The sequence below is a fragment of the Engystomops pustulosus genome, chromosome 7 (assembly GCF_040894005.1).
Source record: "Engystomops pustulosus chromosome 7, aEngPut4.maternal, whole genome shotgun sequence".
Taxonomy (NCBI): Eukaryota; Metazoa; Chordata; class Amphibia; order Anura; family Leptodactylidae; genus Engystomops; species Engystomops pustulosus.
In genome coordinates this window covers 50468913-50484399 of record NC_092417.1, presented here as the reverse complement: position 1 = coordinate 50484399, position 15487 = coordinate 50468913, and the positions used below count along the sequence as shown (strand labels likewise).

Sequence of the window (15487 nt, the reverse complement as noted above, 5' to 3'; positions counted from 1 at the left end):
AGAATATTTGGTCATGCATATCACCTACATACTAACTGTACAACACTACTGATGAACCTTGTCTATTGTTTCTATCTACAACACAAGACGAGCGCCGCTGAGCTGCATGGATGAACAGGTTAAACCTAACAAATAATCTTTGTAATCCTCATGCTGCTCATGAAGCTTTTAAAGGACAGACAATGTATCCCCCCCCTCCAGATGAGTAGCTGCCTACACCACATGTAATCTGTCTGCACAGACGGACTGCGGCACTTTCCATCAACATCAGAGACGACGGGATCGCTACTAAAAGGGCTCAAAACGCGTTTCTGCAGACAGTGTTCAATGCACAAATTGGTGGAATTAGTAAATGGACTAACGGCCCGGGCAGCTGTGCAGGAAGTCAATAAGGGCGTTCTCATCCTCTCCATTCCCTGACTGCACATCTGACATACTATCAACACATCTACAAGTACATCAAGTCTTTCCATCATGTCTGATGAATAGATCTTTCACGTAAATCGGTTTTTAGGTGGGGAAGAAAAATAGGAAAAATCTGCTATGACCTGATGTTATCTGAAAGGGTGAAGAAAGCCTTAAAAGAATATTCCTAGGCTATACAACAATGCATGTCACTAGGATAGTGGAGGACTGGCCTGAAATTAAAGGGGCTGCAGTGCTAGTTCAATGCTGAATCCTTCCCAACATTTTTCCATGCAGAGCATCACCCTGGTCACTCCTGGCTGCAAATACTTGCAAAGTTGTATTTGAAGAATGCCCCCTGCGCTCTTACTGTGTCCACCTCAGTTAAGAGCCAAGGTGGACACACATTTACTACTGCATTACATGATATAAAGGAAACCTGGTGTAGGGAGGTGGGTGCTACTTATCACGGCAGCTAGACCACCGCACCAGGATCCTTCTGAAGAGGAACCAGGAAAAGAGGCAGACCTGAACATGAGGGTCCATCACAGCACAAATATAGAGGAGAACACAACTGTGATAAGAATGGAGATTGTAGGTGCTATTGTTTTGTCATTTTCCATTATATATATATATATATATATATATATATATATATATATATTGAGGTAACCATTGGCTATAGTCATAGGACTCCATTAAATAATTACAGTAAGCAATGCCACAAATGTCAAAAGATGCTTAAAAGATCCACAAATACAGCATCTGAATTGGCTGACATTTTTGGCTGCATACAACCTCCAAGTTTAGTAGCAAGGCTGCTCACAGCAGTATTATACACTACCCTGCACCCTACTACACTGGAATTAAATACATCCCACAACTCCACCTGATACTAAATGCACTTAAAGGGAGTCTATCAGCAGGTTTAACCAAAGCTCCAGACAGCAGTCCTGGAGATCAAACCATATTTTTGTGTGTGTTAGTAGCAGCACTACTATGGAAAATGCATTCATATTCCAGTATGGTAGCTGGACACTGCGGTGCTCTTCTGTGTGTGAGCTCTTTACTGAGCAGAGTAGAGCTCCTCCCACAAAGGTGGAGAAGTCTAAATGCAGAGATCAAAGATCACAGCAGGGTGAGGAGACGCATTCCAGTGCTTCAAATCCAAGTACAGTCCTGGAATATAAATGCATTTTTCAATGTCTTGCTGCACACACAAATATATGGTTACACAGCTCTGCAGGACTAATGCTTAACAGTATCTGTAGGTTTGTATGGTCAGACTGCTGGTAGACCCCCTCAAATGTAGTCCATGCATGTTATATAGAAGCTACTGGGAGCAAATACTTTGGGATTTGGATTTTATTCTACCTTTTTTATATTAAAGGATCTTTAGTCATAATGTACACGTGGATGTATTAAGCAGAAGTAAATGACGATTACATGGTCATACTGTGACAGGTGCAGTGCTGTAACCCCCCGGCGCTGCCAGGCTCTGCCGCTGAGTTTGCTGTAAATAGGGTCAGATGGAGACACCGCATGCTGCATGGTGTCCCATAGTCTACTCAAAGCAATGCAGTACTACTACCACCCCCATCTGGTATCCTTACAAGCTGCCACTGGGAATCGATTGATGCAAAAGTGACAAGATTATAGCACAAATCCATATGGGAAAACCAATATTTAATGTGCAGCTGACAACCCGAGAGTACAATATTACACCATAACTAGGGAATAGAAAGAGTTTATGGAAATATACACGAAGAAAGACAAGAAGCTGCGTCTTCATTACCACCAGCTACAATAGAATACGTCCTCATAGAGCAGAATGGAAATTATACAAAGACGTATATATACGTGTTTGTGTGCATATTACACAGCCTTAGGGATCACGTACAGGTTGGAAAATTTACTTGCTAAGATTTAGAGACACTCTTACTGACCACACAGGTCTATATAATTCAGTATATATGATTTTATGTGGAATTGTATATTCCTGTACTATAAGGATATGGAAGAACAGGTTTAGGGCTCAGGTTTTCTAGTAGCTATGCTCGCCCAGGTTATATACAATACATACAACTACAGATATAATTTTTGACAATCTGTTCCAGAATTCTAGTCCATGATTTTTGGGTGGGTAAGATATCCTATTATATGAGGCATACTCCTTTAATGATAATTCCCAAAACACCTTGCACTCCCACATACAGCCGAGGTATATAGCCTAGGACAGGGATCTGTGTCAACAGGAAAGGCAAGGAAGGGCGTGTAATAGCATAAAGTACAAAGAACAATGTCCTCCCTTCTCTATACTACGCAATGTTATTCCCAGCCGGAAACAAGTGTGAGCCTCAGCTAAACATCTACAAGATGAACAACACACACTGGGCATCTGTGTGCTTTACTTTTCTATCTTTAAAGAGATCCCCAACCTAGAACTTTTACCATTGAAATGCCAAACACTGTTCTCTTTTCAGCCATCACTGCATCAGATCCCGGAAACATTTCCATCTATATATATGATGACATCAGCAGATCTATATACAGTATTATGGTTACCATACATAGAGCCCCTATTATTAAACTTTACGTCTCATGCACCGCAGACCATCGCACTTATTGCTCAGCCAAGAAAGGTCTTGCAGAGAGCAATATCTGGTGGTTGAATCTCGGATCAGCTGGTTGTCCACACAGAAGCGGCTCTGTTACGAGCTGACAAGCGGTTAGAGCAGCTATATTCTGCGCTCCATCAATGAACACTTTTATTGTGGGAGAAATCACGTCCCAGAACGCTGGGCAGGTAATCTACAATCTGATAGGCTATTAGAAGGCCCTGGCTCGTTGACATTTCCTCCTTAATTAAAAAGCCACAGATTGGTTTTATCAGCGTTCCAGAATACTGACTGCTCCACTGTTTGCTTTCTTCCTTTACTAACATTACAGGGGACCCTATTAAAGGGACACAAACAACAGAGTTAGTTATGTGCAACCAGGCAGACACACTGACTGGAAGCAAAGAAAGGTAACAAAATAAAGTCATAAAAAGAAAGCTATAAACTACAGGAGGCTTACGCAGTGATCTTATCAAAAGTCTCTTTATGGTGGACTTAAATCTACCATCAAAATAAACCCTGATATACCAGGGCCACTTACTCATAGATGCAGGAACTATGCCTGTAGTAACCTTCTTATATTTGCAATCCATGGCCTATTCCTTCTAAAATCAACTTTTAAAATTATGCTAAAATTAAATTCTTGTATCTGCTACAGACACAATGCAATTCTATATTTAAGCGGATAGTGTTAAAAAAAGGAATTGGCGTCATTTAGAAAGTTAGGAAATGTTTTCATGCGTGTACTCAGCTGGTAGCTGCTGGGTTAGCAAAACATGGGGTATGACCTCTAGAGGAGACTTTCCCTGGAAAGGAGGAGGGATTAAGGTCATTAGAGGCCGGTGACAGGGTCAGGAGGGCACTCTCTGCAGGTTGTGACCTCATTGTGTGGGCCTCATCCATGTTGCTGACTTCATCTTTATTTTGTCGAGGAGTACAAGCTCACACTTTCCTCTTATAAGCTCTCTGTTTGCACTGCGAATACTTAAAAATGTTCCCTAATAACCTCCTTGTTATACAGACACTCCCTATGAGTAGCCTGAAGTCCACCTAAATATCTTCCAATTCATACTCCCCTGTACTAAGGCCTACAGAGGGGTTAGTAGGAATTGTCCTGATGATTCCTATACTTTCTAGCCAGTTCAATGGAGAGACCATGGAGAAATGTTAAATGTTCATATCAAGCAAATAATTGGGTGTGAATCACCTGACTGGAAGCTCAATATTGTAGTGTAAACATGAAACTGCTACAGCGGTTATTTGTAGAGAGCAAGAAATGATATAAATAACATAACCGTGACTCGTTCTTCATGAGGGAGTACTGCTGATCCCAGCGGTTCTTTATAAGAGAGCTATCAAGGCGCTGGCCCAAAATATTAAACGTACCACTTATCGTAAAAAAAAAAAAGAAGAAAGGTTCCTGGATTCAATACACACAGTTTAAAACCATGAACTATATAAAAAATAGGCGCCTTAAAATCTTGGAAAGGACTATGCGTTTTGCGTTTGCTTTGTCAGGTCTATATGAAAGAATGTGCCCCACACGTATTTAAATCATCCCAAACTCTTTCATTACCTATATGTTACCTACTTGCTCTGGTCTTTCCTATAACTCGTTCTGTTAATCCCCCACTGCTACATACAGTGCTCCTTTAGAAATGACTAGAGATGAGCAGACCCGAAAATCACATTCTGGGTGCGACATATTGCCGACAAAAAAAGCCAATCTGGTAAATTGATGCCCCTAGCAACAAGCCATGGCTACGATAGGCCAGGGGGATGGTCAATTCTAACCATGGCTAGTTGCTAGGGGCATCAATTTAGCAGATAGGCTGTTCGGCCGGCAATATGTTCAAGTCACGCGGCCGGAGCAGATCTCTAGGGATGACATCACGTGGGACTCTCCAGGTTGTATATACTCCATATACACATTAGTAGCAGTCACCGCAGAAAGACAAAATAATGATGGTTTCATAGCGCTGTGTGTAAGGATAGTCATACAGATATGTGCATATATTTTTTAATAAAAGAAAACAGCCTGAATGCAAATTTTACTCTCACATCTCCACCAAATGCTCCTTTATCTCATCCCACGGCTTAGATTTACATATTTGATTATTTGATGTCACTTGGCATCCCTATAATACTTTTGTTTGACTTTCATCCAAGTTATAAATATTCATCTCGTTCCTTTTCATATAGCAGAACTCCCATACGACAGCACGTATGTAAAGAGGATGGACGTCCCCGGCTCCCCCTCCCCCCAGTAGGGAGGTATGGACTGGTGGCACAACAACATCTGCCGTCTCCATACAGACTGCTCACAAGATACTGATTACAATCTTAATTGTGATGAAGACGTTTAAGGCAAAACAAGAAGAGCCTCGAGGAGATGCAAATATACACGAAGGAAATTTCTATACTATAGAGAGAAAGCAGTAGACAGTGTAATGACTCAATGTAAACGGGCAGATGTCTGGAACCTAAACAGATACTGTCTGGTTCAAGGGAATCCAACAGCAATGGGGACCCTAAAACCTTCAGACATTGTTAGGTAGAAACATCATAACCTTATTGTGTTGTTAATAGCAGCAGGTCTGAAAAAAGATACATTTAGATTCCACGATTGTAGCTGGACATGGAGCACCGGAGTTGTCTCCAGTGCTTAAAGGAGTTGTCCACTTCCCGAAAATAACTGATATTGTTTGTGTGAGCAAAAGTTCACAAAAACAATTTTCCAATATACTTTCTGCATCAATTCTTCACCGCATTCAAGATCTCTGCTTGCTGTCCTTCTATAGAAAGATTCTCTGTTTATATCCAGTGGATAGAAATGTGTCATGTGATGGACATGCAGGTGCATGAGCCATTAGTATCATTAGTGTCTGTGATAATATCGGCTCATGCACCTTCATGACCATCACATGACACATTTCTATCCACTGGATATAAACAGAGAAGCTTTCTATAGAAGGACAGCAAACAGAGATCTAGAAAATGGTAAGGAATTGATACAGAAAGTATATCAAAAAATTATATAACTTTTCATTACGCAAACCATATCAATTATTTGCTGAAAGTGGACAACCCCTTTAAGCCTCTGCATTAAAACCCCTCATCTCTGTTTTAATATCCAACAAAAACCTGCTACTGCTCTCAGAGGAGGAGGGGCTGTCCTGTGTTCAGTGAAGAGATCTCACACACTAGTACACTGCAGTGCTCCAAGTCCAGCTACAATCCTGGAATACAAAGACTACAACTGTCAACACACACACACAAAGCTTTGACTGCATAAAACTCCAGGGCTGCTACCAAACTCTGTTTGCAGCTTTGTATGGCCACAACTGCTGCTCCCTCCTGTTATAGGAAACCTATTATTTGATTTCATGCAGTATGAAGCAAACATACATTGAGAATGCTGTAGCTACACTGATGCAGGATCATATCTTGGGCTGACCTGAGCTGAGTGGCTTTGCTGAAAAAAAAAACAATTATAACATTCAGGACCTTGGGAAAGCTTGGTCAGGCTGGCTGCCTACATAAACACATTACACATGGAGCTTGTCATTACAAGACTGATTTGTCAAGACATGACTAATCAACCTGAGCTGGATCAGTCATACACAGCAGCTGGGGGATGGTGCAGCAATTGATTATTCTGCCTTCAGGCACAACCCAGGGATTACATCATCCAAGCAGTGAATAACTAATGTGCTAGGAGAAGTGCTGAGCCAGACACAGAAGTGAGACAGCTTCATTATCATAATTTTATAATTGTTTTATCATCAAAACCTCTCAGTTCAGGGATTAACCAAAAAATGATCCTGCATCAGTGTAGCTACAGCATTCTCAATGTAGGTTTACTTCAAATAATGCATCAAATCAAATCATAGGTTTCCTTGAAAGGTTATATATTGTTCCCATTTTAGTTTGGCTCAAGTGTCAGGAACTGCACTTTTCTTCTACAAGAAGTGATGAGAAAAGGCAAGGCAGGAGATGAACAAACAAAACCCTTTCATGCCAGCCAAGAAGAGTAGTCGCAGGCTTTTAAAGGGCACCTACCACCACGATTCTACCTATAAAGGTAGATCGGGTGGTAGGTGGATGTAAGGGACGTTAGGAGAGCTCTTTTTAGAGCTAATCCTCACGTCCCCGCTAACTTTTAATAAACTTTATTCCCCTAACATGTAAATTTAGTTATGCGGCTACTGGGGCGTGGAGTAGCCGGGCACGAGGCTACACAGCGCGGCTACTCCACGCCCCAGTAGCCACGTTACTCCTCCTACCCTGTGTGTTCAGCGCGCGGCATCCGACAAGCCGGAGTTCTGCGCATGCGCAGTAGCTCCGGCCTCGGAGCTGTGGCTGCTCAGCTGCTTTCTGCGCATGTCGGCCGAACACACAGGGTAGGAGGAGTAACGTGGCTACTGGGGCGTGGAGTAGCCGCGCTGTGTAGCCTCGTGCCCGGCTACTCCACGCCCCAGTAGCCGCATAACTAAATTTACATGTTAGGGGAATAAAGTTTATTAAAAGTTAGCGGGGACGTGAGGATTAGCTCTAAAAAGAGCTCTCCTCACGTCCCTTACATCCACCTACCACCCGATCTACCTTTATAGGTAGAATCGTGGTGGTAGGTTCCCTTTAAGGGGAAGCCTACTATGGGTTATGGAAGGTGCTATGTAAAACCATCCCAAGTAAGGTCAGGAAGTGAGGACAAACATCTCCTAAAGGACATAAGATGCATTACACATATAATCTTTATATCAGACAATGCAGAAGAATATTTCCCCTTCACTTAGTTTTGAAACAACCAAACAAAGAACAAACTTGTATGGACCAGGAGGATAACCATTTAGTCACATGCATGTTTCAATAAAATTGTTCCATGTGTTTATGGAAACCACACTACTAAATATAGCAAGATATCTGCATGGCAGGATGCCCCCTAGGAATGTAGTGAAAAATAAAAAAAAGTATAAGTCAAGAATAAAAAAAGTTTATTTTTGCACCACTCTTGTCCTTGGAAGAATCCCATGTTATAGCTGATACAAGGCACCGACTTCAAAACGTCTCCATAAAGTTATCATGGCAAAATGCTAAATAATGAAAGAAGAGGCTTTTATTTTTCTATGAATATAGCTTAGCTTGCAGAATAAAATCCCAGTCACCTCTTCTGTAGCATCAGGCATTGCAGTCATTTTGATACCATCCTTGAGATTTTCAATCCAAGGACAAAAAACATCCTATGAATGGCTCCTCAATGTTATCAGCAGGTTAATCTGCAACACTGTTATCCCTCCTGTCACCAGTAATTGTGAGTGTATGTCCAAGCAGACTGGAAAACAACAGCTAATCCTGACCTTTCACATCTCAGTGACCCCCGCATGTTTACAAACATCTTTTACAGGGGGAAAAAAAATCACCAGTAATCTCATTTATTTTAGTCAGATTTTAAAGTGCAACAAAATTTTTGCATAAACGAATACTGCAGAAGATAATGGTAAACCTTCTTATTAGGTATGGAAAGAGTTAATCACTAGCTTCCTTATCTGTCTGCAATGGACAGAGCACAGAAGGCTTTTAAAATACACTGCTCACTGGGGGAGAAAGAATCAGAAAAAAGGCACTTAATGAAGTATACTACATACAACATTTACTATTTTCATTTGTATTCATTTCTGAATAAAAAAAAGATAGGTTCCTAAGGTTTACTTTGTTAAGCCCCCTGGGAATGTGCCTTTGGTGGTACCCACTTTTTCCACCAAAGGAAGAATATTTCCACAAAAGCAGAATTATTGGCAAAAAGCGCTCTGTCACTCATAGGTTTTTTTTAACATGTACAGGCGGTCCCCTACTTAAGGACACCCGACTTACAGACGACTCATAGTTACAGACGGACCCCTCTGCCCACTGTGACCTCTGGTAAAGCTCTCTGGAGGCTTTACTATAGTCCCAGACTGCAATGATCAACTGTCAGGTGTCTGTAATGAAGCTTTATTGATAATCCTTGGTCCAATTACATCAAAAAAAATTTAACTCCAATTGTCACTGGGGCAAAAAAAAAAAATTGTCTGGAGCTACAATTATAAAATATACAATTCCGACTTACATACAAATTCAACTTAAGAACAAACCTACAGACCCTATCTTGTACGTAACCCGGGGACTGCCTGTATTTCACATGCATGTGCACCCAATATATGGGCACTGGCTGTATGGTCATTATATTCTAGGTATAGTATTGCGTCACTAATCACTAACAGCAAGCATTCCAAAGTATTGGGGTTTTTTTGGGGGGGGGCAAGAGGTGATAGAGAAACCACAAGGAAATGATGATGTTTTGTCTGCGCCTGGCTGTATTTGTACAAGTGCTCAGCACCCGGGATGATGACTTGATGGACATTGCAGATAACGCTGTCTAAGCTGTCCTGGGGACTCTTCCACTTACTCACAATGAATACTTTAAATATTTGTTGGATAACATAACTGCCCAACGTTACCTTAAAATACAGTGGAAACTACACTGAAATAGCCTGACACAGCTTGTCTATGTTATCTCAATACATAATGGAAGTGGCTTATCTTTCAGTGTTTGACCCTTATAAACCATATAATGGACAATATGCACCTACATGCATGCACTCAGGGCCAACGAATAGTAAACGGTACCATGAAGGCTCGGTCAGCATAGCGTTTTTGTCATATGTTGTACGGATATTTTGGGAGGATCTCCAACCTATTGTTATAACGTATGGCAAGGGCAAATTAATATGGTGGGATCTGTCCACTGGTTCCTCCTCCTCCCCCCTGTAGAAGGATGGGAATTTGAGGGTGGTGTGGGGGGTTCAGAATGAATTTTGGCAGCTGTGGATATTCAGGGCATTTCCCTGAACGTCACTGTTCTTATATATACAGTGACTTAACTGGGGTCCTCCCTGGGCATACGCTTAGCAAAGGCCAGGTAGGGGATGTAGTACTCCTGCATATGCCCCTCAGTCTCCAACAGGCTCCGCTGAGCATATGCATTGCTCAGCTAGAGAGGGAAGGATGGAAAGACGCAGCATGCAATATCCATATCTAACATATACTGTGCAGACTGAGGCAAAAGGAATGCCTCCATCTGTCAGTGTGTGTCTTAGGGTGATACCACACATGGCGTTTTAAACCCGTTTTTGGTCCGTTTTTAAGCAGTCTGTTAAAAAACACATGCGTTGAAAAAGCATGCGTTTTTTTGAAAATGCATCTGTTTTTGTCCAGTTTTAATTAAGATAATTGGTCAAAAACGGATGCGTTTTCAAATAACGGACTGCTTAAAAACTGACCAAAAACAGGTTCAAAACATCATGTGTGGAAATCACCCTTAGGCTACATTCACACAACCATTGGGGAAAGTATATACGTCCCCCATAGGTCAGCAATGGGCGCAGGGAGCGGTATGGTGGAGCACACGTGCGGCACCGTACCGCTCCATACCCGAGGAACAGATAGGACATGTCCTATCTTTTCCCCATATTACAGCGCCAGGAGAAACTCCACCTCACGGTGCTGGAATTGCACAGATCCAGATACAGCAGCTCTCCATAAGCCGTACGTTGTACTGTGACCCCCTGCCAATTAACTTGATGGTGTAGGGTTGCAGCATCTCTCTCTGTAGATGGGAGATTTCTGGAGACTTTAATTATGCATCATTAAAAGATTGTTTTAGGGCTTCTCTCCAGTATATCATACATATTAGTCGTATGGTGAGATGTTCTATGTATATTATTTTTCCTTATCGGCAAATTCCAGCTGCTTAGACCAACTACACACTTGTCTCTTAAAATTATTTCAGGGTGAAGCTGGACACTCCCCATGCCAAGAGAATTAACAGATGGGCCCAGGCCGCAACCTTGAAACAGAGGGTTGGGTTCACTGACAATATCAGCTGCTGGACTTTCCTACCAATTTCACGTTACTATCCACGATCCAGTTCATTAGTTTGTAACGTGTGGTTCCTCAGGGCAAAACTAAAACTTATCGTAAAACCTGGGCTTGGCTCATGGGAAATTACTTTTATATCCTAAAATCCTAGCAGATACACCATGCTACTGCCCAGGAAAATGGGTAAAGAACTGTGACGGCCATGGAAAAAAAAAAGGAAAAGTGATAAAGATTCTAAAAGCAGACATAAAATATCAGCCAGAATCTACTGGAAATCAATCATAGAACTAGGAAGCTCTAAGAGACACTGTCCAGGTTCAGATAACCCAATAACTTACAGGGAACCTACCATTTAAATGAACCCACCCAAAACAAACACTCCATTAAAACTATGATTAATAAGCATTGTCCTGGCTGCAATGTTAAAAAATTAGTTTATCATCTTATATGCAACTCACTTGATGTGAGTCCATTACTCCTTGTTCCTGATTGGGAGGTCTCACTGCTAGGACATGCTGCTGTGTGGAACATTGAGAGATAGCTCTGCTACATCGGTGGGCAATTTATGATGGGACCAGGGTGATGTCATCTAAGGTCCTTTACCCAGTTATATTTGCAACATCGACCCATATATGTATCTGAGCACATGAAACCACGGCAGCCTCTATGGGGGCTGCCATGATTTCATGTGATCAGATGCATACATGGGGTAGATGTTGCAAATGTAACTGGGTAAAGGACCTTAGATGACATCACCCTGGTCCCATCATAAATTGCCCACCGATGTAGCAGAGCTATCTCTCAATGTTCCACAGAGCAGCATGTCCTAGTAGTGAGACCTGTCTGGGAACCTAACTGGGTAAAGGACCTTAGATGACATCACTGTGGTCACATGACATGCTGAGAGGAGGAATGGGACATGGGGTGGGAGTAGATGGGAGGGGCTTTCCAAGCAGGACAAGCCCCCTCTGATGTCAGGTAATATAAGATAAAGTTGCTTTTAATGGGGATTAAGAGAAACAATTTTTAGCTAAAAGAAGGGTGTCAGTTATTAGGGCTCTATGAGAACATGTCATTAGCTGCATTTGTGGAAATGTGATAGCTCAGAGATAAAAGATCCTGTTAAAGTGTCCAATGACTTAACTCTTTACAGACAGTCCCTGGATAATCTAATATCCTCAGAGCTGAATTATAGGGAAATATTCTCTACATATGGAAAGAGTTAGCCTCCTTATCTGTCAGAAATAGACAGAGGCTTTCAAATACAAAGCTCAATACAGGAGAAAGAAGGAGAAAAAAATGGTTTAAAAAAGTTGCTTTACTTTATAATCTACTTTATAAAGTAAAGCATCACCTACACTATTAATTTCTGCAAAACAAAAATAGCTTCAAAGTTTGTTTTTTTTTAATTGTAAAAAGTTTACAGGGGTAAGGGACTTTCCTGCAACTAATGACAAGTTACCCAAAAGCAAGTTTGCTCCAACAAGCTCTGTCAGTGTGCAAGCAGAATTTACCAACAGGAACCTAGAATCGCTGAACCCAACAAATCTGCCAATGGTCAACAGGTTTAAAGTATAAGGCAAGTCCTGATGCAAGATACCATTTTTTAAGCTGTTTGGTCTATAGGGTTTTACCGGGCTTAAAAAAACTAAATGACATGCAGAGAACCGGATAAAAATAACTGCTGATACGGCACTATTAGTACATCACCCCACAATGGTATAAGCAAAACTGATACTTTATTTCATACGTGGTATACGTGTTTCAAGTAGAAGTGGGTTATAAATGCATACATCAAGAAGCCAAGGCTATGCATGTCAGTCATCACAACGCCATACATTGTATAGGGGCAGAGCATGGTAAAGCTACTCAATAGGACTGAGCTACTAATAAATGTGAATATTGTATGAACAGCTTTCTTCTTAACCAATAAAGCGAGAGATGCTCCTCAGACTTAACATGAATATGACATCACAATAAATATAAAACAGCGCTAGTGTTTGATCTAGATTTTTTTTTTTTATTTCCCTCGAGTCTACGAAAATATGTTCAGCTGTGAAAAAGTCAGGAACCCCTCCAATCTAATTTCAATTGCAAAGCCCATCTCTGCACAATTGCACCGAAATGGCTTTTATTAAACCTCTGAAATGGAGAATGTAAAACAAGTGGTCTCTGCTAAGGTGATGCATAAATCCCCACCGCAATTCTCCGGGCAGTCTTTACACGAAACAGAGTGCCATATCTGAAACTGGGGGGGGGAGAGGGAGAGAGGAGGTTTCTGCAATAAACAGGGGGCGAGGAGCAATGCAGGTCATTCTTGGTCTAATCTAATGCCATTGATCTGACGCTACACAATTCACATTTCTCTCCTCCAGACACTACAGATAACCAACGCTCTGATGGGAGGAAAGATTCTGAAAAAGGAAAACAAAAGGAAAAAATAAAATAATTGTAGACAAGACTGCAAACCTACAAGCCATTTGCTACAGCTGACAGTGGAGTGTTGCTTCCCAATGTGTTAATTGTGTATCATGTAGCCAGCAAGGTGCCTCAGGGGTTATCGTTGTAGCCTTACAGCACTGGGGACCTGGAATAAAATCACTGAGCTTGTATGTTCTCTCCCTCCTTACCTGGGTGTCTAATGCAATGCAAATGAAATGCTAAAAAGAACAAACCTATAAAACAAACCTTGTTCTTACTAGAGACAGATAATTTCACTATTAATCACTTGTTTCTATGTATATTACAGTGACAAAATACAAGATGTATGATTGGTCAGATAGATAAGGAGGTTAATGATTAACTCTTTCTATAGCTAGAAAATATTTCTCTTGATGAATCATCTCTGTAAGGGGATTAGGCTATCCAGAGACCATGGATAAAGGTATAGGTCGCTAGAGACATCATTTGTTTACTTTATGCTTCAGCTGTCTCTGAAAAAAGGACATAAAACTGAACTTTTTCAGAAAACAGAAACATATTGCAAAGTTTATTATTATCACCGGCACTATTGATTGATGCAAACTTACCATTAAGGGTGAAGACACACGTGGCGTTTTTAGGCCGTTTTTGGGCGTTTTCAGATTGTTAAAAACGCATGCGTTTTTGACAGGTTTGACCAATTATCTTAATCCAAACTGGTCAAAAACGCATGCGTTTTTAACGATCTGAAACCGCACTAACTAAAAACGGCCTAAAAACGCCAAGTGTGTCTTCACCCTTAGGCCGCTTTTACACAGCTGTTGAAGGGACGTATATCCGGCGATATATGTCCCCATAGACAACTATGGTACCCAGTAACGATACGGTGTGGCACTGTACCGCATGCTCGGTCTTTCCCTCTGTTTACAAAAACGGTTGTTTGGTTTGACTACTAGAAGCTCAATTTATACAGAAGGCGATTACAAATAATGTAAAATCTGGAGCAGCACTATAGAAAAAATGCTCCGGCATGTAAGGGGTGTAATACTAAGGCGCCCCAGAGGTGTGCCATGATGTTTTCTATTATCACTATTAATTCTGTCTACAAAACAACTGGTTCCCGGCTAAAGCAGGTGAGGAGATGCAATCCAATAAACCTTCAAAAAGCCAGAAAACAATGTCATGTAATGGATGAGCGGCCTCTCCTTCTGGCGCAGCTGTAGTGACAGATGTCCTGAAAGGTACAAGAAAGGTAATGCGCTGCCTCCATACATGCAAGCTGCTGCTGGTGACAGCCGGGCCTGCGAGCTGCAAATGGTTAAATCAGCAGGAAGATTTATGTAAAGTAATTGCACAGAGACATGTAAACGCTTTGTTGCTTAGGGGAAAATTTAATGCAATATATCAAGACAAGCTAAATGAGGCTGGGAATGTAGAGAGGAGGACGGGGCGAGAAGACGTGACTGCCGAAAAAACAAACCCTGCACCTCAGTGGGAAACCCAGCATATAACAAGTCAGCGCCCTGGACAAGCTAAACTCTATGCCAATACTGGGAAACCAACATCACATTATATAGGAAGATATTACCTGGATAAATCTGGTTACTAATGCAGGCTGCCAGGAGGCCGGGCATAGACTCACTGCTGCCAAGCAGCTTTTCCATTTCCATGCTCAGCGCTGCCAATTCAGCATTTGTGTGAGCAGTGGAGTCTCCCTGCAAGGTACATACAGCCGGAGGACACTTACAGGCGCTCTGACCTCTGCTGCCAGATGCTAGATTGTGGTGAATTGCATTTAAAAAGCTGCTAAAATATCCATAATAAAAGTTGATTTTTAGTAGCACAATAATGATGCCTCAACAGACCCTTAAAGGGGTTGGACACTTTTCCTTATGCTTTTTGTAATGTGTGTAAGAGGCAGGATATTGGGTTATATACCAATATACATCTATTAAATGTTCTGCACAACTCTCTTGATATGTAAAGTAAAGCCCCCGGGTTCAGAAATCTCATATACCTCATTCCTTATACCTGTCATTCCTGCCCAAAAATGGCTGGAGGAGGTGGGGGTCAATATTTAACATTATGCTTATGAGCCAGAAGGCCTCTGGCATTGTTACCAGAGC

General features: G+C 41.5%; 1 protein-coding gene across 3 annotated transcripts in view; it reads right to left on the bottom strand.

Annotated features, from left to right (window-relative positions):
- BRF1 (BRF1 general transcription factor IIIB subunit) overlaps window positions 1-15487 on the bottom strand; it is a 216706-nt gene that overhangs the window by 170929 nt on the left and 30290 nt on the right. The gene's annotated exons all lie outside the window — the stretch shown is intronic.